Consider the following 22,522-nt stretch of genomic DNA (forward strand, 5'->3'; position numbering starts at 1 on the left):
TCCTACCTTCTTTCTCACCATGCCCTGCCAACTCAGCAAGTTTCTACCCTGACCTGAGCACCAAAGTAGATGCGCAGCTTGGTGTGGTTGGAAGGATATGGTTTTATTTCCAGTCAATTTTCTTTCAAAATGAAAATGGCCTTTGCTTCTGATGAGCCATGTACTTCATTGTAAAAATAAACAAAAGCTACAGTAGTATAAAGAAGAGGAAAACATCGCTCCTAAGCCCATTACCCATGATCACTGTTAACATTTTGGAGTATCAGTTGCAGCCACTTTTCTAAACAAACATATGTTTGTGAAAATGGGGTTATGCCAGTCATAATCCCATTTCATAGCCTGCTTTAAAAAAAATTCACAGTGCATGTATTGTCTCATTTGTTCCACAAAATAGTCCTATATTGTGGGTATAATTATCCCCTTATTAACTCAAAGGAAATGTAGGCCCAAAGAATATGAATTGCTAGAGCTAGAATCTGAACTAGTATCTATATGCTCTTAAAACCTATGTTTTCCCTATTGCATTTTCTTATTCTTTAAGAAGTACTATTAGTACACATAATGCACTATACTGATTAAAACAGTGTGGCACTGCTGCCAGAATCAACAGACAGACAGACTTCTTTATACTTGTTTGTATTCTACAGATGGTTATTGGGCACCTACTAGATACCAAACAATAAAAAGATGGTGCCCTTACTTGCACAGAGTTTTGAATCTGGTGATGAAGGTAGGAAATAAGTAAATATGATATGTAATATTAGGGAATGGTAACTGTTAAAAAGCAATACAAATTTAAGTGAACACTGAGTGACAGAGGGTACTATTTTTTTCCCTCAAAGAAGAAAGGCTTCTTTGAAAGGTGATATTGGAGCACTGACCTGAATGAATTGAGGGAGCAATGACACCTAAATCATCCAAAGTAGAGGTGAAGGAGAGTAAAAATGTGCCCCATCAGAATGAGATTGCGATTGATTTTATGATGCCAAAATTAACCTAGTACCCAAAACAGACAAAGATAGCTCAAGGGGAATGCCAAAAAAATAATTGAGAATACTTCAACTTAAAATCTTTCACACAATGAAAGAAAATATAAGTATATTAAAACTACACCCTACTGAAAGGGAAACATTATTTGTCATAATTGACAAGGGGTTCATATCTAAAATAGACAAAAAATTCTTCACTTTAACAACAAAAAACAAACCCAATTAATAAATAGGCAGTAGACCTGAACTGAAAATTCAACAAAGACGATATCCAAAAGATCCACACACATATGAAAAATGTTCAGCGTTTCTTTTAGTAAAAGAACATGCAGCTCAAAACCACAATGAGGGCCTCCCTGGTGGTGCAAGGGTTAAGATGCAATCTATGAAGCAATCCGCAGCCTCTGCAGCACGAGTTCGATCCCCGGCCAGCCAGGGAGCAACCCACATAGTGCAGCAGACCTCTCCTGACTCGCCTGCTGCTCCCCTCAGCAGTGTACTTCGGTCAATCTGCCTGTTCTGTTCCCCGCTCTGTCTCTGGTGAATCCTTTCACCCACCACTCCTGTGGCCTGTACCCCAGCTCTTATATGCATAAATAAATAAATCTTTAAAAAAACACAATGAGATCTCATCTCACATCTGTGAGAATAGCACAGATGAAAAAGAACACCAACAACAAGTGCTGGAGAGGATGTAGGGAAAGATGAACACTATTCCGCCCTTGGTAGGAATGTAAACTGAGATAGCCATTTTGACAGTGAAAAAAAAAAAAAAAAAGCTAAAAATGAAATGGCAATTCCATTTGGGGGCTTCTACCTGAACAACATGAAACCACCAACTCAAAAAATTATATGGTCTACAATGTCTAATACAGTATTATTTACGTAGCTAGGACATGGAAACAACCTGATGCCCACGAAGAGAGGTTTGGGTCAAGAAGATGTGGTTTGGCCACACAGTGGAATACTGTTCAGCCATAAGGACAGATGAAACGGTTATGGCACAGTGGAAAGAGCTCGAGGGAATTAAATGTAGTAAAGCATGTCAGAAGGACAAGGCAAATACTGCACATTTAAATATACGTGAGTAAAACAAAGAATGTGGATGAATAAACAAAGCAAAATGCTTACAGTGACTAGTGGGCACTAATAAACGAAGTGAAGTTTTGGAGGTTAACGGGGGGGGGGGGATAGGGAGAAAAGGTCGAAGGGTTACAGAAGTGTGTGTGTGTGTGGAGGGAAGTATTGAGGGATTGAGCTATGTTGCTCTCTGGGAGAAAAGCATTCCAGAAAGACAGAACAGTCATTGCAGACACCCTGAGGCAGGAGGAGCATGGTTTGAGCGAGCAGATCAGAGCACCTGGAATGCAGATTACAAGGAGGAAGAGCAGTAAGAGATAGATGATGGTGGAGGTGCGGGCAGGGAATTAGAGGTGCAAGGCTGGGTTTAGCCTTTTGATTTTGTTCCTAGTCTAAGCCAGTGGAGGGCGTTGAGCAGAACAGTGACGTGGCCTAAATTCCCCTATGAGAAGCCACTCCATTTTCTTTTTAATTTTTGTGTAGAAGAACTGGAGTGTAGACCAGAGGTGTGTGTGTGTGTGGCAGGGTATGTGTAAGAGGACTCACCAGAGACAAAGTTGGGAGCAGAACAGGCAGATCTACTGAAATACACTGTGAAGGCGGGCAGCGGGCGAGATAGGAGAGGTCGCTGCGCTATGTGAGTTAGCTCCCTGGCCACTCGTGGATCAAACTCATGCCACAGCGATAATAGCACTGAGACTCCAGCTGCAGACTGGAGAGTAGCAGCAGAAGCAGGGAGGTGAGTGAGGTACACAGTATTGGGTAGACATAAACAACAGGGGAACAAAAGCTTAGATTTTGCAAATGACTGGGTCTAATAAGGCTGGATTATGGAGACAAACACAATTTCACTTCTACCCCTGCAGAGTTCACAGTGGAGTAGATGGGACCAATACTTCACATGAGCCAGCTGCAGCAGAGTTCTATAGCGTGAGCTTTGGAAACTCCAGGAGGGAATGCTTTCCTGTGTCTTGGGTCTGGGGTGAGGGAAGCCTTCACAAAGGAGGCTTGGCTGGGCTGGAATCCCGAAGGCCCAATAGGAGGTAACAGGACAGCAGTTGAGGAGGTGGAGTGGGAGTGGACATTCCAGGCAGAGGGACTCCGGAAGCAAAGACTCAGAGGGAGGCACTTGAGGCTTCTTTCAAGAAATGCCTTTTCACTAGTTTATAACAGATCTGCTCAGGGTTGATTATAAGCAAACAAATGAAGGCATCAAATATAGCTGGATTTATTTTAGATTCCTACCCAGGAACTTTAAACATGTCAGAACATTTTAAACTGCAAACAACCATCTAGTACAGGGATTGGCAAACTTTTCCTGTAAACAGCTAGATAATAAATGTTTCAGGCTTTGTAGGCCATATGGTCTCTTTTGCAACTACTCAACTCTGCCATTGTAGTGTGAAAGCAGTCATGGGAAATACGTAATGAATGGGCATGGCTGTGTTCCAATAAAACTTTAATTACAAAACCAGGCAGTGGGCCAGAATTGGCCTATGCACTGTGGCTAGTGCCTCAGCCCCCAGTGCTGTGCTCAGTGCCCCCCACGCTTACCCCACAGGGGCCTGTTGGAGGGCTGGTGGCCTGACCTACAGTCATTCATTCCTGGGTGGCAGTTATAAGCCCTTCTGGGAATTACTGATGTCACAGAATCAGTTTTAAAGTAAAAGATGAAAATGTGGGGACTTTATGCCAAAGAGAATATTAATGCTTGTAAGAGGAGACCTGGCTAGGGTGCTAGTCCTGAGAACCACATCTGAAATGAAGTAACCATTATCATGTTAGATAAATCAGAAGATAAAAAGCATATACTACTTTCATGCTTAATCTGCAGTCCACGTAAACCCCAACAATGTCTTTCCATTTGTCCTTATTTTGAAGTTGCAATGTAATTTCAAACACCACATTATTGAAATAAGATCGAACTAGTAACAACTGTCTATCTATCTATCTATCTATCTATCTATCTATCTATCTATCTATCTATCTATCGATCTATCTATCTACCTCTCTATCCTTCTATCTATCCATCTATCCCTCTATCTATCTATCTATCTATCTATCTATCTATCTATCTATCTATCTATCTATCTATCTCTATCATCTATCTATCCATCCATCCATCCAGCTATCTATCACTTCCCAACTACTAAGGAACTCAAAAGAAATATTCAAAGTACAATATTCATGTCAAGACACCAATGTCTGCAGTTTTTAACACAATTATAACAAAACCCAACTCAGACCACAAAACGGTGGGCTGTGCAAAAGTCAGATCTTGCTTTTGAGATGGACTGTTAGCTTCCATAGTGGGCTGTGTATTAATTAGTTGCCACAATTTATTTGTCATTTCCCTTTTAATTTCATCCTAGAGCATCACCCTTGGCTAAATGTCTTGAACGGCATCACTTGATCAGACATGCTGTCAGTTCCAACATTTTCAGGGACTTGATGCCCAGAACAACGGATTTGCCTTTTCTCACACTGGTCATCTTGATGACTAATGACTCTGTATTAAAGAAATTTTGTCCACAGTCTTTCCACAATGCCTCTCTGGGGGAAAGGAAGACTATTTTTTAGGAAATCTGAAAGAATTCATTGGGCGCAGGATGAGACCTTTAAATAAGGACAAATCTCCAAACCAACATCATCAGCTTCATGGACAATCACAGGGTGCTACTATGCCAGGCATCGCTCTATGTATTTTTATGTCTTTTTGTCCATGAAATCCTCACAGTGACCCATAAGATATTATTATCATTTTGCTGAGGCACAAAGAGTTTGCCAAGGTCACACCGTTAGAAAGTGGCTGATCCAGGATCTGAACCCCAATAGTCAATGTGCAGGCTGTTGGATAATATGGACTATGTTTAATGGACTCTCACATATAATATATACGATGGACTATTATATATATATATATATATATCACATCTTCTTTATCCATTCATCTAGCAATGGACATTTAGGTTGTTTCCATGTCTTGACTACTATAGATAATGTTGCAATGAACATCAGGGGGCAGATATCTTTTCTAGTTAGTGTTTTTATTTCCTAAAATGCCTAGAAGTAGATTTACTGGGTCATACATATGAAAAGTGGTTAATAGCCAAAATATTTAATGAATTCATATAAATCAATAATAAAAATAAGCCAATTCAATTAAAAAATAGGCAGAAAATCTGGATAGACATTTTTCCAGTGAAATCATACAGATGGCCAACAGGTACATGAAAAGGTACTCATTATCACTAATCATCAGGAAATGCAAATCCAAACCACCATGAGATATTATCTCACACCTGTTAGGATTGTTATCATCAAGAAGACAAGAGATAACAAATGATGGCCAGGATGTGTAGAACCCTTGACTGTTGGTGGGAATATAAATTGGTATAATCACTACAGAAAAATATAGAGGTTCCTCACAAATTTAAAATAGCTCTATCACAGGTTCCAGCAATGCCATGACTGGGTATATATCCCAGGGAAATGGAAACAGAATCTTGAAGACATACTTACCCACATCTCCAATGCAGCATTATTTACAATAGACAAGCTATGGAAACAACCCGAGTGCCCATGCATGAGATGGAGTCTATAAAGGAATATTACTCAGCCGTAAAAAGGAGATCCTGCCATTTGTGACAACATAGATGGACCTGAGGGCATTAATGCTAAGTGAAATAAATCAATCAGAGCAAGACAAATACTGTATGACTCACTTATATTTAAAATCTAAAAATGTCTTACTCATAGGATCAAAGAGTAGGGTGGTGGTTGCCAGGGGTGAGGGAGTGGGGGAAATGGTGAAGGTGGTCTGAGGAAACTTCCTGGAAACTTCCACTTCTAAGATGAATAATTTCAGGGGATCTAGTGTACAGCTTGGTGACCATAGTTCATACTACTAAATTGTATACTTGAAAGTTGCTAGGAAAGTAGCTCAGTCGGTAGAGCATGAGACTCTTAATCTCAGGGTCGTGGGTTCGAGCCCCACGTTGGGCGCCAAGCTGTTATAGAGCAACCCTGATATTAAACGGGTTCCTGGCTGTGGGTCCTCACCCACGCGCTTTAAAGGGACTTATGAATACTCTACTACAGACACACGCAAAAGGGTTAATAAAAGGTTTATTTACAAGAGAAAAAGAAATAAGGAAAATATACAACTCAGGGAGAAAATAGGGAAATAAAGTCTTTAATGCGTCCTACCCGATCCGACGACCTGGAAACCCAAAGTCACTCTCAGAGCTGGCCGGACACTGCGAGCTGGCGGAGAGCCAAAATGGGGGATCCCCAAAGCCCACGTGTCTGCCTTTTGTATCCACCTGGCTGCTTAACCCCACCCTCAGGTCCCAGCCACCTTCCCTTTGGTGGTGATGGGATTTGGAGTTCCCAGTGTCTTTGGCTTTGACCTGGGGTGGGGGTGGAGTCCACAAAGCCTATATGGAATTTGCTTTGGGACATCCTTTTCCCCCTAACACTTTCACCACACACACACACACACACACACACACACGTAACTATGTGAAGTAATGGTAACTATGTGCTAACTAATGTGTTTGTGGTAATCATTTAACAATTCATCCATATATCAAATCATCATATTGTATACCTTACACAATGTCGGATGTCAAGTATATCTCAATAAAGCTGGGGAAAAAATAAAACTGGCATTGCTCAATATTTAGAAAAAAATCAACCATTTAGTCTCTGAATATTGTTCTAAGCACAGACAGCACATGAAGAAACATTTCCTTAAGAAAACTTAGTAAATCATCACCACAACAGCAAAAGTCTATGGCATTCCAGTCATTACCTGTTCCTTCTGTCACCAACCAAGCTCAGCTTGATGGTGCCTCTACTCTGGGTGTGGCTAAGATGGGGATCTCCCTCTCCTCAGCCCTTAGGTATAGATTGGAGTCTCTAGCTCAAGTGCAGCAGATAGAGATTTTGGGGGCCCCAACAGCCTCATGCCGTACAAGCTGGTGGGCAGAGGCCTCACGCTTAGTGAGGATGGCTCACCTTAGTGGCTCACCCCCATGGAAGAGTCAAGCTGAAGACTTGGGGGGAGAGTCCAGTCCATAAGAACAAGGAGATGGGGAATTCTGCCCTAAAGGACTGAGTCTACTTAAAAATAGCATGTGGAAATTCAAGCCTCAGGGTGTTGTGGAAAACAATGAAGAGTTTGATGCAACAAGTTAAACCATAGGCTATCTTGTTTACCAGAGATAACCAAGGAAAGACCCAGCTAAGAGCCCTCCTGGAGTTAAAACAAACTTCAAAGCTAACTCTGCTTGAACTGAATTGGATCAAACTGTGCGGCAATTTGTGCCCCAAGAACGTTGAAAACAATAGAGCAATCAGCCAGAAATTAGTGGAGCCTAACAGGAGGCAGGACAGCTTAGCAGAGATCAGGGAAAGAGAGGGTGGAAGGGAGCCATGCCAGAGCCTTCTCAGCCCAGGAGACTGTAAAGTCCAAGCTGGGCCATCTTCACAGTCACCAGATCAGGGGTTTTGGTTATTTCTCAATAAAGTTATTAGTTAATAACTCAATAAAGCTATTATATCTCAATAAAGTTATTAGTTAAAAAGTGATACAAGTAAGAGCAAAATCACACTTTTCTTTTCCTTCCCTCAAAATTAATTGTGGAAGACCAAGGCCTGCAACTCTTACATCTGTTTGCATTTTCATTTACCACAGAAGCCACAATGTGTGTCAAAAGAAAAGTAGGTTTTGTACCAGTGTTGCCAGTTTCATTTCTCTCCTGCTGTGTTCTGAAGAGCAATTACTCAGACTCCTGCACTGGAATATCAGGAACATCAAATAAAGAGACACAGGGCGGGTTGGGAGTGTCTGAGGAGGTTCCCTGTCTCACCCTACACCTGGTAGATAGAGCTCTGGATACCTGGTTCCAAGTCTTCCTGATGTCTCCACATGCCTATGTAACTTACCACATTAGATAAACCCTAAATTCAGAACAGAAAAGGGGAGCAAGTAGTCAGTATCATTGCTGCAAAATCTTTCTTTGGGAGCCACTGTTATATCGGGATGACCCAGAGAAAACTTAAATGTGATGTGCCCCAAATTGAGTGCTTCCCTTCCCACCTCCACCACCCCTGCCCCTTCCCATATCTCCTCATGAAATGGTATCAGCTCCTGGAGAGCTGGGTCTAGGTCTGGTCTTGCTCACCGCTGAATCCTTGGTACAGCGTGTACTCAGCAAGTATGGCAGAAAGTACCCTCTGGGCAGGTAAGCAGGTGTGAGAGCAGAACCTGCGCTGGATACACCCAGTTCTCCTGTCCCATTGTACCAACCAGATGGAGTGTGGAGAGACCAGTGTGGAGAGAACATCCCCTCCCTCCGCCCCCCAATACAAACATGAGCCCAGAGAAATGAAGGACCCTATCCACAATGATTACCAGCTGGCCCAGATTAAAATTGTGGTGCTCAACTTTCAATACAGGCCAGCTATTGCAACAGAAAGATTTTGTAAAGGATTTTCTTCCCTGATAACTACTGAAGAGTTAGGAGTAAAGAAAAGACCTAGAGTGAAAAGTTAAAACTGTCCCAGAAGGACTAGTCTTTGAAGGATGGACATCAATTGTGGCCAACTTAACTTCAAACACAGAATTTTAAAGGAGCATGTCTATGCTCCAGTAGAGATTAAACCACAAAATCTTGACATAGTGCCAACAATCAGGTATTGATGAGGGATAAAACACCTCCTCTCCCATGTTCACTCTTTCCTGTAGTCTCTCTCCTGCTTTAATAAGGCCATAGTTTTCAGCACACAAGCACCGGCAGAATTACAGGTGTTCCTCTAAAAACCAAGAAAAAAAAAAAAACTTGACCAAAAGGAACTCTCCTGCACTGCTGGTGGGAGTGCAAACTGGTCCAACCACTATGGAGAGCTGTGTGGAGATTTCTGGACCTACTAAACATAGAGCTTCCATAGGATCCAGCAATTCCACTCCTAGGTATTTACCCAAAGGACACAGAAACATCAATTCCAAACAACACCTGCACCCCTATGTTTATAGCAGCACTGTTTACAATAGCTAAGCTTTGGAAACAGCCCAAATGCCCAAAAATAGATGACTGGATCAAGAAGATGTGGTACATATACACCATGGAATATTACTCAGCATTCAAAAAAGATAAACACATGCAATTTGCAGCAACATGGATGATGTTGGAAGGGATCATGCTCAGCGAAATAAGCCAGAAAGAAAAAGAAAATTACCAGATGGTCTCACTCATAGCAGGAATCTAGAAAACTTAAATAAGGGACCAGGAAAAAGAATAACTATAAGAAAGTGAAAATCAAAATCAACAAACAACTATGAACCAGAGACACTCTATGGGGGATGGGGGGTGGGGAAAGGAGGGATTGGGGTCAAAATAAGGGGGTTGCAATTGTATGGGGAATATAAAAATAAAATTAAAATTAAAAAAAAAACTTGACCACTTTCAGAGTTGCTAGTGTAAAAACAAGGACATACTGAATATTCATCAGTACTGGGGTGATGTGTGTCAGCCCACAGAAAGGCAAACGAACTTTGTCATCTGTCCCAACTGAGCCAGTGGCAAAGTAAAATGTTATTCATTTGAGCAGGATGGAATGACTGTCACATTGAACAAAAGATGTTGGTCTGGTGCCCCAATGTCGGCAAAGAGGGCATTGCCAGAGAAGAAATCCCTGCGTAGTTCGGACCCTGGAAATGTCTAACCTTGTCGTGTGCCGACCCTCTATCATCTACCTCTTAGATGTACTGATTTCTAAAATGAGACTTGAATAAAATTATTTATGTTTGGGAAATTTCTTGAGATTTTCTTTGATCACACACATACTTTAAATTGGGTTGCGTCCTAAGTCTGGGTTTTGCTCGTCTGCAAGGGAAAATGCACTAACATTTGTTGTCTCCTGAGAATCAGGCTCTGAGGTAGACACTTCACATGTGCTCTTTCCTTTACCCCTTGGAATAACCCAATGAGGTAAGCAGTCACATCACCATTTTTCAAATAAGGACAATCACAGGTCAAGGACAGTAGAAATTTCCCCAAGGTCACAAGGCCATCGCTGGCAGGACTAGAATTCAACCTCAACTCTGACTCATCCTGAAGTGAGCGGTCCTTGCCAACCACTCCACCAGGCCGGTCTCTTAGTTACTGGATGCTTGAGAGATTTGCATCTAGCCAAAGGCGGTCTGCAGCTTCTACAAGCCAACATTCCCGAAGATGATCAACTCAGGAGCCATTGTTTTAGGGTGACTTCTACATTTGCCGTGCAGGGGCAATTGTGGATTTCTCACTAACCAGAAAAGAGAAGCATACTGTACTACTTTAATCATAAAAATGCTTGAAATAAATACTACATAATTTCAATACCTTCCTCAGATCTCAAAACAGAGATGGCAATGCACTAATGGGGCATATTACCCAGAAGACCGATTAAGGCACTGACGAAATTCATTGAATTATAAGTAAAACACTGACTGGAGGAACTTATTAGGTGAGCACAGTTAAAAGCCTCAGCATTCCTGAAAGGCTGCTGATGGTGGATATTCATAAATACATGTGCGGGTGTTAATAATTTTTAATCTCTCATCTGTAGAGTTTGTATCTCCAAATAACATTTTCGGGGTCTCTAATTGGGACATGTTCTAGGATGAGTACTGGGGGTGCAAGGGATATTCCAAACCCATACCTGTTCAGATAAATGGAGATATCATTAGCAACAAGAAGTAAGTGATCATGGCTTCTCCCGTTTTTCATAAATTACACTAAATAACCATAATGCGGCAATTTAGTGGTCCAAAGTTCATTCTATTCAGCAGGCCATCCATAGTCAACAGTTTAAAGAAAAGAGACCTGCTGAGAAAATAGTGGTCTAATCAGATGCCATAAAATCGAGCTGATGAGATGAGTCCCATTTCTTTTTTTGTAAGGGGATTCTAATGAAGCAATGCTCAGAGGAGATTCATAACTTTGGGCCCACTGCTTCATTGTTCAGCTCAGCTGCACCTGGTTCCAAATGAAGCTCGGGAACCGAACCCCACAGACATGCTGGGTTGTGCAGGGGACTTATTAAACCCCAAATTCCTAGCTGCCATATTGTACACATTGTCTTGTAAAGGTTATGAGAAAGCTTTGGGGAAGAGATAAATCAAAGGGAAAAGTAATTCAATTAGAAGCACGGGTTCTAACAACTAATTCATCTGATGCTGGAGTGGTGACAAGAGGCTCCGTTTGTGTACAGTGCCATCACAGCTCTCACAATAAGGTGAGCACCTCTGAGGCTCAGGTGGGCAAACAAGGCAGGCTGAAGAGGGACGTTTCCATGACATAGCCAGCATACCTCTGTTTCCAGAAAGAGCCTGAGGAGGGAGGGAAGGCAGGGTGATGATGTACTTAGCATCTGTCAGCCAGAAATCTGGACCTGGGGAATCATCCACCTGTTAATATGTAAGAATTTCCTCCCAGGGAAGTGAAAACAGCCCGATTGTTACTTCCTACATTTAGTCCATTAATACTTTCCCATTGGAATGCAGTTTCTCACAGGAAATAAAGCAAATCCAATGTGGTGAGCGGAAAATGGATCTATTTCTTCTGGGCAGCATTGAATAGGTTGGGGGTGTGTTTTTAATGCCTCACCTTTGGAAGCAGTCCAAAGGGACTCCTGGTGGGGTGGGCAGGTAGCTCTCCTGTTGACTCCTCAGTTCCCTGGCCCCACCACTGGCTTGTGCCTCACTTCCTCACAGGAGAAACTGAGGCTCTGCAGAGAAAGACACTCAAGCTGTTGTTAATATGAAATGAGGCAATGGATGCAAAGCTCTTAGCAAGATGCTTGGCATATAATAAGCACCCAATAAATGACAGCGAATGGTGTCGCTACTAGCACTATTACAGTACCCCATCACCATAGGAGGAGGTATATATTTTATACGTTTTGTTTAATATTTATTTTTATTTTATTTTATCATGGAAAGAACACTTAATATGAGATCTATATCTTAAAATTTTTAAGTACACAATATAACATTGTGAACTATAGGCATGATGTCACACAACAGATCATAAGAATTTATTCAGTTTGCTTGACTGAAGACTTATACCTGTTATTAGTAGCTCCCTGTATCTCCCTCCCCCCCCCAGTCCCTATCAGATTCTATGAGTTGACTATTCTAGATCCCGCATATAAACATAACCATGCATGATTTGTCTTTCTATGACTAGCTTAATTCACTTAGCATAATGTCCTCAAGGCTTATCCATATGGTCAAATATTATGGAATATTCCTTTTTTTTTAAAAAAAAAAAAGCTGAGTAGCATTTCATTATATGTTTTTACCACAGTGTCTCTATTCATTCACCTTTCAATGGACATTTAAGCACTTTCACATCTTGGTCATTGTGAGTAGCAACGTGAAGAACAAAAGAATGCTATCTCATTGAGATCCCGATTTCAACTCCTATGGATAAATACCCAGAAGTGGGATTATTGGATCATATAGTAGTTCTATTTTTCATTTTCTGAGGACCCTCCATACTGTTTTCCATAATGATTACATCATTTTTCATTCCCACAAACAGGGTGCAGTACAAGGGTTTCAATTTCTCCACATCCTCATCAATACTTGCAGTCTTTTTTTTTTTTTTTTTGATAAGTCATCCTGATAGGTAGGAGATGATGTCTCCTGGTTTTGATTTGAATTCCCCTGATAATCAGTAATGTTGAATCTTTTTCTTATACCTACTGGCCATTTGTATGTCTATTGAAACGTCTGTTCAAATTCTCAACCCATTTTTAAATTGGGTTATCGGGTTTTTTACTCTTGATTGGTAGAGGTTCCATATATATTTTAGAGATTAACCCTGTAGCAGATATACGACTTGGAAATATTTCTTCCCATTTGATAAGTTGCCTTTTCATTCTGATGATATCTTTGCTTTTTAGTTTGATCCAGTCCCCCTTGTTTATTGCTTTTGTTGCCTGTGCTTATGGTGTCATACTTGTAATTGCCATGATCAATGTCAGGAAGCTTTCCCCCTATGTTTTCTGAAGGAATTTTACAGTTTCTGGTATTACTTGTAAGAATTCAATAAATTTTGAATTTATTTTTGCTTATGGTATAAGGGTCTAATTTAATTATTTTGCATGTGGATATCCAGTTTTCACAACACAATTTGCTAAAAAAGATTATTCTTTCTCCATTATTTATTGTTGGTATTGTATATGCATTGGATTATTTCTGGGTTTTCTATTTTTTTCCATTGGTCTATGATACATTTTGGTTTTTTTTTAAGATTTATTTATTTATGTATACAAGAACTGGGGTACAGGCCAGAGGTGGGGGGGTGAGAGGATTCACCAGAGACAGAGTGGGGAGCAGAACAGGCAGATCTACTGAAATATACTGCTGAGGGAAGCAGAGGGCGAGTCAGGAGAGGTCTGCTGCACCATGTGGGTTTCTCCCTGACAGGCCAGAGAATTGAACTCATGCTGCAGTGGCTGCGGATTGCTCTATAGATTGTGTCTTAACCCCTTGCGCCACCAGGGAGTCCCCTCCATATGAACTTTAGAATTGCTTTTTCTTTCTGTTAAAAAAGTCTTTGCAAGTTCTTTCTGGAGTATCAAGTTTATTTACTGATTATAAGATTTATTATAATATTCAGAGATTTGGAAGAAAAGACAGAGAAGAGCAAGGGAGGGGAAAAAATGCCTCCTGAAAAGTCCAGTTGCTGAAGTTTCACCCAGGTGGGGCAGAGGCCACACCTACAGCCAAGGTGACCTCTTTTCCCCTAAGTGTGCTATTCTGATAGAGATTGCATTGGATCTGTAGATTGTTTTGGGTACTATAGATGTTTTAACAATATTAATTCATCCAATCTATTAACACAGGATATCGTTCCATTTGCTTGAGACTTGTTTAATTTTTTTCACCAACGTTTTGTAGTTTTCAGTACACAAATCTTTTACTTCCTTAGTTTATTTCTTTGTATTTTATTCTTTTTGATGCTACTGTAAATAGGATTGTTTTCATAATATCCTTTTCAGATAGATCATTGTCAGGATATGAAAATGGAACTGATTTTTTAAAAGGTTTAAAAAATTTTATCATATTCTATTGAGGCAACTGGTTAAAACACTGTCTATGATTTAGGGGTATAGGTTCACGCCCCTTCAGATGTATGTTACTACACACACCCACCTCCAAAGCAACCATAATCCTCCACCATACATTGAGTACCCTCCCTGTTTTGCTCCCCATTCCCACCTTCCCCCTTTGTAGCCTCAATTTGAAGTCCAATTTCTAGGGTTTGTTTTCATTTAGTTTTGCTGTGCAATTGAATTTTGGTGTTGATTTTGTAGTTTGCTTCTTTACTAAACTTGTTTATTACTTCTAATAGTTTGTTTTGTGGAATCTTTTTTTTAAAGATTTATTTATTTTTATACAATAGCTGGGGAACAGGCTCGAGGCACAGGAGGGTGAGAGGATTCACCAGAGACAGAGGGGGGAGCAGAACAGGCAGATCTACTGAAATACACTGCTGAGGGGAGCAGCGGGCGAGAGAAGAGAGGTCTATGGCACCATGGGGGAATCTCCCCGGCCATTCGGGAATTGAACCCGTGCTGCAGAGCCTGTGGACACTTTCACAGCGCTGCACTCAACTCACTGCGCCACTGGGGAGGCCCCTGTTTTGTGGAATCTTTAGGATTTTCTCTGTATAAGATCATGTCATCTACAAACACAGACATTTTAACTTCTTCCTTTCTGATTTGTATACTTTTTACTCTTCTTCCCTAATTTTTCTGGTTAGGACATCTGGATGCTGCATGTAGGCCAGCTAATGCTTCCGAAATATTGATGTACTCCCCATATTTCTCAGCCCCTTCTTGTTTGGCAGGACCATGAGATTAGGTCAGACCAATGGCCTGCGAGCAGAGGGGCTGTGAGTCAGTTCTAGGTCAGAGCATTCAATGGCTGGTAAGCATCTTGCCTACATGGTAACCAAAGAGTCCACATGCTCTGGATGGTATAGCCACAAGACAGAGGAAGCTCTGACAGTCCAGGTCTTTGAGTGGCCTGTGTGATCCAGTGTCATACTAAACTACCTAAGATGTATAGCATCTAAGCAGAAATGTGTGTTACATCAAGTCACTGAAATGGTGGGTTACTTACCATAATGTAATTAACCACCGATACGGAGGATGTTTGCCCCTGGACCCTCTAAATACATAGGGCCTACCCATGAATTCCATTGGAGGAAGGATTGAATTGGCCAAATGATACACCTGTGTCAAATATCTAGTTAGGTTTGTCTTCCTACTAATTTTTCAACACTCCAACGTTTATTTTCGTTTCGCTCCCTGTCTGCACTATGTTTTTAACAATTACTCCCCACTGCATACTCAGTTTCATGATATATTTGTATGTCCTTCTCTGTCTATTGACTTTGAGGTCCCACTTGCTTCTCTTTGCACACTTTCATGATTTAGGCAGCCTTTGTAGTTATCTCCAGGATACTCTCACCAATGACTAGCTCTCTAGAAGCCTCACATAGCCTCTTACCCACAGGGCAAGGGAATTTAGACAATAACGAAGAAGGTGAGCAATAGTTTTTTGCTGGAGAAGCAACATTGAACATGTGGTATGTAGGGCAAAGGAAAGACAGACAGTGATACATGAGGCCAGAAGCCAGGAAGACTGGACAACAGTGCAGAGTGTGAAATGACTCAGTACCAAAGCTCTGAATGGTGCCCAGCTGACTGAAATGAACTCTCCAAACCACTTCCTTATGTGACGCCAGCTGTGTGCCACAGCTTAGTAAAACAGAACAGGTACAATTTGACATCTACAAAACCCAACACTCCAGATAACACTGATTTCTTTGAGAAAATTCACTCAGAACTGTAGCTTAGCCTGACAAGAGTAACTTTGCCCTGCTGCTGTGGCAGTTGGAGTAGGGATATTCCCACCCCAGCAAGAGAGCAGATGAGGCAACGGTGAAGACTTCTATGACTGGTGGCAGTTTCCAGTGTTGGTGCCTGCATTGAAGTCTTGGATTTGGTTTTTCCCCATGAAGGGGAACTGTTCAAAGTCATTGTAGGGAGTTGCTGGTAGTCTGCTGCATGTGTAGCTAAGCCAGGTCAGAACCTATACATCAGTGGGGTGGGACCTCTGTGTCCACTGTCTTGCTGGCTTCTGCATCAGGACCTTTCTTATCCTAGTAAAGACAGACACTAGTCAAGACAGGAAAAAAGAAAACAAACTGGCCTTGGGGCTAGAAACAAAGGCACCAAGAGATATTAGCTCCAGATACTCTTCTTCCACAATTGGCTGTGATGTTTAACTTCTCCAGTTCTAAGCTATAGCTCTCATTCCTCACACAACCATTTCTTTGTCACAGATACATGGTTTAACTTTTTGGCAGGAGCAAGAACCATTGGCCATTTTTTTCTTTCACCCTGTCACTATAGCATATGGCACTTAGTAGCTGCTCAATAATGATTGTTGCCTTGAGATGTTTCTGTCTGAACAGAAAGCACCCCAGTACCTTTCTTTTTCCAGTCTAGAAAATCCCCGAACCATATCACTTTGTTTTACTTTCCTTCCATCAGTCCTAGAAATATCAGAACACTTCTGTCCACTGGAAATATTTAGACTTCCAAATGAATATATACTTGCTTCTCTTCCTCCTTGGAGACTCATCAGGACTATAGGAGAGAGATAATCAACTAATAAGTGCCTACCGAACACCTACACTGTGCCTAGCAGATGACAGCTGCAGGATAGTCACAGCTCCCTGGAGAAAACTCCAGACACAAGGTTATATTGCCATCAATAGTTTCTATGTCATTTGCGTTCCCACACACTAAAGTGCTGCTGTTTCTAATTACTCTGTACATCATCCTTGTTATTGGCTTTATGTTTCTCTGTGCTTTCATAGACAAGGCAAATGTAGACATAGAGCAGATAGAAATTCAATTTAACTTGATTAGCTATCATTTATAGAACAATTTGTGGCTTTTGCAAAGCATATTCCCAACAATTCCCAGTAAGGTGTTGTTCCAAGTATTTGACAGGACAGATGGGTCAAAATGTTTTAAGTTCTTCAAGGAACAATGCTTTTAAGTTTTGCTTAATGCTTTTAAGCCACCTCTGGCCCATGGGCCAACTCCCACATGCTGACTGCCTGTTATTACAAATAAAGTTTTATTAGAATGCAACCACATACATATTGTGTATGGCTGCTTTCATGCAATACTCACTGTAGATGGGTAAAAACAATGAAAATACCTCCTCTGATGTCTGCCATGACTATAAGATTCATTTATTTGACATAATTCACATGACCCTCTGACATTTACTGTGCTAATCAGACTTTTGCTCTTAATCTGATATCAGTAAACTTGGATGAAAAAAAACAATTTATATTAACCTTTAACTGAAAGCAAACACTCCTTCAATTATGTCGGTGACAAAAATCAAATTAGTAGTACCTGTGACTTTATGACCAGTAGAACTATCACAGATTCTTTTGCAGTATATTGTAGCCAATGTAGTTATCACAGAATACCACTGATGGTCATTATTACTTTGAAATAATGCCAGATATTACATGGACTGCTAAATCTTGTTATTATTTAATGCACTATTAAGGAAGCACATATACTACAAATTAAAAAAAAATACATAGTTAGCTTTATTTTTATCATAATTAGTTCCCCTGTTGTAATCTAAAGTACAGTGTTTATGCATTTAAAGGTGTTCTGAGAAGGTGTAGTGGCTTTAGCATACTGCCAAAGGAAGCCACGCACAGAAAGATTAGGAAGCTCATGCTCTTCTGAGTCAATATCCTATACAATACTACCTTTGTTTTGTAAGTGTCATTATCCCCATTGTATAGATGAGTAAACTGATCCTCTTTATAAAGGAACGAGGTAAGAGCTGCTGGGAACAGTAAAAGGGAATGAACATTTCTTGAGCACCTACTGTGCCTGGCTTTTTTCATATATGTCCTATTTTATATTAAGAGACTACAGCGTTTTGACTGATGAGTGAACTAAGACCTAGGGACAATAGCATAATCACAGTGCTCTGACACCATGCAGCCCATTATCTGTCAACTTCCAGAATCTGCCTCCTCTCTCTTTCTCACCCTCTCCCCGCCCCTCTATACTGTGTTACCTAATTAGTATGTAAATTATCTCCTGCAATCCTGAAGTCTTATTTCATTCATGTGTTTTCCTGTCAAGCAAAAATATTGCAAGGAAACATTCATGCCCTCTTCCCAGTAAAGCCAAAATTTTTTTTTCATCAAAGCAGCTGGGCTACATCAGTGTGGATTTGCATGGTGCAGTGTTAAGAAAAACATTTCATGTGAAGTTTAAGAACTTCATAGAGCCACATGTAAGAACTAAATTTTAAAATAGAGTAGTAGATTGAATTCATTACCATGATGAATGCTTCAAGTGAATATATGATGCCAGCAAAAGACTATTTGAAGGAAGACAATTGACATCAACATAAAGAAATTTTTTAAAAGGAATTGCAATAAGTTATGGTGCAAAACTTTTTCAAGGATTTCAGGGCCTCCCCGGTGGCGCAGCGGTTGAGCGCTGGGTTGCGAAGCTGCCCGCAGCCTCTGCAGCGCCGGTTCGATTCCCAGCTGCTCCCCGGCCACCAGAGGAGGGTCCCACATGGCGCGCAGACCTCTCCTGCCGCCCGCTGCTCCCCTCAGCAGTGTACTTCGGTCCTTCTGCCTGCTCTGCTCCCCGCTCTGGCTCTGGAGAATCCTCTCACCCTCCCGCGCTTCTGACTGTACCCAATGCTTGTATAAATAAATAAATAAATCTTTAAAAAAAAAAAAAAAAAAAAAAAAACTTTTTCAAGGATTTCATATAAAGTGGTTTAAACATTACTGACTCAATGTCAAAAAGTACATTCTTGCCCAATTAGTTGGCCTGATTTCCTCAGTTAACTTCAAATTAAGGCAAAGTTTAAAATATTTTCTACCAGTTACCATTTACAAGTGAGGAAAGTATAGATGGGAAACTTTCTGGGTAAGAACCTCTTTGCTAAGATCTGAACGGTGTGGTTCAACCAAGGCCCAAGCTTTTCCACCTTAAGGGAAAGCAGAAGTCCCACCCCGAAAGTCATTTCATTAGCAGCCTGCTGCTTCCTGCTACAAGAGCTTCCTTTCCAAGACTCTCAGTGGTCACAAATCACTTTTCTAATGCAACTAAAGGATTCCTCTTCACAGACACTTAATGATGCGGAAGTGTGTCATCACGACAAAACAAACAAAACCTTGTGTCTCCAGAAAGGCAATCTGGGGCCTCATAGTCCAGAAATGAACACAGAGGAATGAAATGAAATAGTATTTGAAGAAGCCCTTCAGGATTCTGTGAGGAGTAGGGGAAGGAGCCTGAGATTTGCGTTTGGCAGATTTCAGTCCAGGTTGCACACTATTTAGGCCCTCGGAAGCTGAGCTATTTCGTTTGTGCACTGACACGGGAGTCCACCAGCAGCAGATCCAGCCATCGATTTATTCAGTACCATGTGCCAGAGCCTGTGTTCACATGGGGTGACTAGTAAACCATGTCTATGTGCGAATTGTTGCTGACTGGTAACATGTAATGTGGACGATCTCATCATCATTATTAAATGGTCGTTATCTCAGCATCTCCGAAGCCTTTCTCTCCTCAGTCTGCTCAATCTGTTTTATTTCTGTTTTGAACAGTCTGTTGATATTTTCTCCAATTATAGAAATAATTTGTGACCATGTTCCAAGGTCTGGAGAACAAAAGAAGGTCAGAGAGAAAAATAAAACAGTCGGAATCAAATTCAAATGAAGACCATGCCAAACCGTCAAAAAGACTCATCAGACAAGGAGCAAGGGAATAGAAACCCATCTGGTGGAAGCGCACATTTAAGTTTGTGTCCTTCCCACTGTCCATCCAATTTATCCTTGTGTCCAATCAAACAACCAACGGTCTCAGAGGTTGTCCAGGCACTGGATCTGTGCGGAGCACCACAGGGCAGGGAACTGCAGTCCTCTAGGCATCTCCTGACCCACAGAATGCACCCTCCCCACAAAATGGGGAGAGCCCTAGAGAAGATGAAATAGCCGCCTTCCTGTTTTTCAGAAGAGGAAGAGGGAACATCTTTGTCGTGGTTGACCCCACAGAAATGGGGAGACATTCCTGCCCTGGCCCCTTGGGTTCCAGGGCACGCTCCATCTGGAAGGCCCTGGCAGGAGCCTCCAGTTTCCTTCGCTTCTAAGAAAAGGGCCTAATCTGGGGCCAGCGGCCCCGGCAGCCCCCCCCCGCGGCGCCCCGCCCTGTCCCGGCCCACCCTGGCCCCCTTCCCGTGGGCAGCCCCCCCCCCCCCCCCCCCCCCCCCCCGCTTGCTCGCTGGGTCGGGGTTGGATCAATGCAGCAGAGCGCTCTGTACTGGGCCTGCAGGCCCTGTGATCGCCCAGCCCGGGGCTTTGGGGGCCGAGGTCTCCATTCAGGCCCACTGAACTGTATTTCCCCGGCCCGCGGCCCGCCCCCGGCCTTTGTGCGGCGGCCGGCCCGCCCCCTTTGCTCACTCTCCCTTCATGCTTTGTTTGGCAAACACAAAACGCCCGGCCCAGCAGCGGGCCCTTTTCAAGCTTGGCAGCCAGCACTTGAAAACGCCGCGAGGCTCGGGTACCTGGGACACCTCCCGGGCCCGGCCGAGTGGACGCCGAGCGGCCCGCGCCCCCGCCGCGCGCGCCTGTGGGTCGGCCGGCGCCTCCGACCTGGCCCCGCCGAGTGGGGCAGAGCGGCCCGGCCTTCCCTGTCGGCCACCCGGATGCCCGCGCATCACCACAGCTTCCAGGCGCCGGCTTTCCCTTTGAAAATGTGGGGGTGGAGGGGAGGGGGGAGAGAAGGGTCGCCGAGCCTTTGTGTTTTAAATGGCCCAGAAGTTTAGTGGACACAGAATTTGGAAGCCTGGGAACCTGTTGGATGGTGCACTGCCTCTAAACCACAGCGGCCTGCAGTGGCCATCAAGGGCTGCCAAAGCCCTGCTTAAGGAAAAAAGCAGCCACCTAGGTGGTAACAGTAGCCACCGTTTACTGAGGGCTTACTATGTGCCAGGCTCCAAACTAAGCGCTTTACTTGCATGATATGCTTTACCCGCATGATACCATTTAACCTAAATATCCAGCTATCTCTTGATGGAAGGCTTCTGGTACTGACAGGAAGCTAAGGATCCAGAGGGCTAAGACACTTGCTCCTAAGTGCTACCACTTCCTTCCTCAGTTTAATGTCCCCCTTACATCACTAGTGGCATCTGTTGACATTTTTGGGCTCCTAATGAGAAATTATTATTTTTTAATTCCTAACATACCATGCTCTGATGTGCTTTTTCCTGTTATCTTCACAGCCTGAGTTGAAGAAACTTTTTAGGTGTTGTCATATAATAATTATGATTTAAAGTAGCCACACTTTGTTGAAGAGTTAGAGTGTGTCAGGCACTTAGCTAAGTGATTAAATACATCCTGTCACTGTATCCTCACAACCATCCTCTGAGGTGGAGTCTGTTGGTGTCTCCATTTTACTGTGGAGGAAACTCAACAAGCTGAAGTAACTTCTCCAAGGTCACACAGCAAGTGAGGATTTGGCAAAACCAAGGCTTGGCCAAAGCCAATGCTTGTTCTCGAAGCCATTCAGTGATATTGCCTTCTATTATGATGATGTTTTAATTGGTACAAGTCATCAAAGGATGGCCTTTGTTTTCCAAAAAATTCCTTTCAAGCTAATTGGCAGTCACCTGCTTCCTGTTAAGCCCTGGATGGACTCTTTTTCCTTGAAAAGACGAAAATAACTCAAAAACTTGATAACACTGAAGGGAAACAGAGGATGGGACACCTTACTGGTGAAAATCCACCCATCAACAGTTGTCTGTTGAGGTCACAGAAAGTGACCGATGCCAAACTAAGAAGTTTTAGAACTTTCCATCTCACTTTTATAGCCTGAGCACATAGCATAAGGAGAAAATGGCAGAGCTAGTTTTCTCTGCATTTGACAATTATCTAGCACTGGAAGATATTTTAGACATCACCTGGTCTAACTCTTTCATTGTACAGATAAGAAAAGTGAGGTTCAGAGAGGAGTTAGACTTGCTCAAGCTTAAACATAGGATGACAGAGCTCTTGCAGGAGCTCAGCTGTACTGAATCCATGATATATTACAAGATGTTAATTGAGTGCTTAAAGTGTGCCAAGCACTGGGCTAGGGAAAGAGTGATCAACAAGACAAGTTTCCTCCCTTCATGGAGCTTCAGTTCTAGTGGGAGAGAGAATAAATGAAATAAATCAGTAGCAAACCACATCTGTGCTGACTGCCAATGATTCTGGAAGAAGCTATTGTGGGAGGATTTGACTCAGGGTGGTCAACACACACTTTCCCGAGAA

General features: G+C 42.3%; 1 non-coding gene across 1 annotated transcript; it reads left to right on the forward strand.

Annotated features, from left to right (window-relative positions):
* The first annotated feature begins 5,998 nt into the window (after positions 1–5,998).
* On the forward strand, positions 5,999–6,074 carry TRNAK-CUU (transfer RNA lysine (anticodon CUU)). The gene has a single exon. It is a non-coding gene; the product is annotated as a tRNA-Lys (tRNA).
* Positions 6,075–22,522: the final 16,448 nt, after the last annotated feature.

This window comes from Talpa occidentalis, unplaced genomic scaffold (genome assembly GCF_014898055.3).
Source record: "Talpa occidentalis isolate TD23 unplaced genomic scaffold, MPIMG_talOcc4v2.1 talOcc4.15, whole genome shotgun sequence".
Taxonomy (NCBI): Eukaryota; Metazoa; Chordata; class Mammalia; order Eulipotyphla; family Talpidae; genus Talpa; species Talpa occidentalis.